The 2,421-nt window shown below is 51.1% G+C and overlaps 1 pseudogene; it reads left to right on the forward strand.

Moving 5' to 3' along the window:
• Positions 1–84, forward strand: LOC117800803 (annotated as a pseudogene; the record flags this gene model as incomplete).
• Between the last annotated feature and the right edge of the window lie 2,337 nt (positions 85–2,421).

Raw genomic sequence — 2,421 nt, forward strand, 5'->3', positions numbered from 1 at the left:
ACTAAAATTGGAACGATACAGAGAAGATTAGCATGGCCCCTGCGCAAGGATGACACGCAAATTCGTGAAGCATTCCATATTTAAAAAAAAAAAAAAAAGTTCACTAGGTAGCAAAACACATCCCGTTGCCAGTACCCCCCCCCCAATCTTCCTTTTGGTCCCCTCCGTCCACAGATCTGAGCTCCTACTGAGCCACAACACCATCCCAAACTCTGGACGCAAGCTGGTGAACAGAACAGACACAGCTCCACGTACCTCGTGGGGAGACAGACAGAAGGGCTCGGGAGCAAGGGAACATTTAGTTACATATCAAGAACATTTAGTTACCAACAGTGCTGATACTCCAGGCAGTTCACAGGGGCCTGTTAATTTCCTCGGAGGGTTATTCTGTAAAAGCTGAAGTGTTTCTTTCTTGCATTGAACAGCCAGAGAGCTAAATGCCATCTTCTGGCGGAACCCTCTGCCTTGCCTTAGTCCCCACGGCCTCCCTCTCCATCGTCACCACTTGGAATCAAGCTGCTATCCAGACAGTCAGCCACACATCCCAGTCCCTTGGCCACCAGGACTGGAATGTGGGCCGTATAATGGATGGGCTTGGGGAAATTCTGCGTTGTCCAAATCTGCTCTCTGGAGGCTTTCTCGTCAGACCTGGGATCTGTAGCTTCAAAGCACCCTGGTGTGGAGCATGAAGAATTATGACTTCAGGCAGACCTGGGTTTTGGTGTGGATGCATGCTACTTCCTGGTCACATGACTCAGCATTCCGTGCCTCAGTTTCCCCATGTATATACATGGGCATAGTAATAGCAGCTTGGGCTAGCTTGGGGATCAGATGGGATGATGCATGAAATGTGCTCTGCACAGCGTCCGGCCCCATCCAGAGCCCAGAAAGGCATTTCCGAGGTGTTCTTAGCACCAGCAACAACGTCAGGTCACGTGTCGGCCTTGATTCCTCCACAAAGTAGTGGACCTCCTACAACCCACTGGCAGGCAGGCACTGGATGGATTAAATGACCAAATCTAAAATATGCCCCAAGAAACTTTCATTCCCCTCCCCCCAAAGTATTTTTGGGGAAAGTGTGTTCATCCACAATTTTGTAGGTTAGTTCTCAATCGGCTAAGTATGGGACAGAGGTGGGGGAGGGGAGGCAGACAGATTTGGTATCTGGTGATCCTGGAAACTCAGCCTGTCACTGTGCTCCATTCAGTTCCCTAAATGCAAACATTCCCGTGCTCTGTGCTAGGCAGCCCGGGGCCAGGCAGGCGCCCGAGGCAGAAAACACAGGGGCTGTCCATGCTCCCCAGGACCACCACTGGCCAGCACAGGGAGGTCCCCGCCAGACACTTCTATGTGTCCGTTCGGATCCAAACCCACAGTCTCTCCACGTTTGCATCAACCCCACACTCACCTCTTCCCCCAAAGGAAACAGCTAACATGACTGTCAGGGATCTAAGCGAAACACTGGGTGTGCTCTTTCTATAGCCCCACGACACTGTAAAACAACCATACTTCCCGATGATACCTAAATGGCCTTTGAAACCACTTGGAAGTTTCTAGAAGAGCTCACCCACAGTAGCAGAACACTGGAGACTGAAAGGGAAAACACAGAATGCCCAATTTTCCTCTCAGAAATCAAGATTTAATAGCCCCCTAAGGAAACCATAATTGGAGGGCTTTGGGGTACATTCCTCCCCGAGGCCTGTGATTATGGAATGCTGGGAAAGGTTGGGAATTGGGGCCTTCAATGACTTTGGGCTCAAACTTAAAACGACTAAGACCCAAAGCAAGAGGTATAACTGGGTCCCTTCACACACACACAGACACTGAAAGAAAGGCTGGGGGGAAGGAAATCCTCATGCAGAGAAACAAACCTTCAGCCTCAACAGAGACACGGCTGCCCCTCGTGAGGTCTCCCCAGCCTGGCTGAGGCCAGGGGGCGGTGCACAGAGAGGACGGACTTGCAAGGAGATTTATGGTGAAGACCTGTCCCTTGCACCCGCAGGAAAACAGCTCATATTTGGCTCACAGACCTCCACTTCTTGGAACTGCTCTCAGGCAATGACAGCCACCCCTCTGAGATGTCACTGCGCCCGTGCCACGAACTCCCTGTACATCCACTGGCCGGACCTGCGTGCGGGTTTGGCCTTCCTGGGCACGCCCCTTGCCCTCACTCTCAGCTCACCTGGAGTTTCCCTCCGTGGCATCTGAAGATCAAAGGTGCACCCTGGTTCTCAAACAGACATCCCCCCCACACACCCGCCGAATTTCCTTCCTATCTGTTCCTTGGCAGTCCTCACCCCTCCCCCCCGCTGCCCATTATTCACAAAGAGTTCCACAGGATGCAAAGATAAAAATTAATGCACTTTTCCTTAGCAACCAAAAAAAAAAAAAAAAAAAAAACCACCTTGGAAAATTAAACAG

Source organism: Ailuropoda melanoleuca, unplaced genomic scaffold, assembly GCF_002007445.2.
Source record: "Ailuropoda melanoleuca isolate Jingjing unplaced genomic scaffold, ASM200744v2 unplaced-scaffold8118, whole genome shotgun sequence".
Classification (NCBI taxonomy): Eukaryota; Metazoa; Chordata; class Mammalia; order Carnivora; family Ursidae; genus Ailuropoda; species Ailuropoda melanoleuca.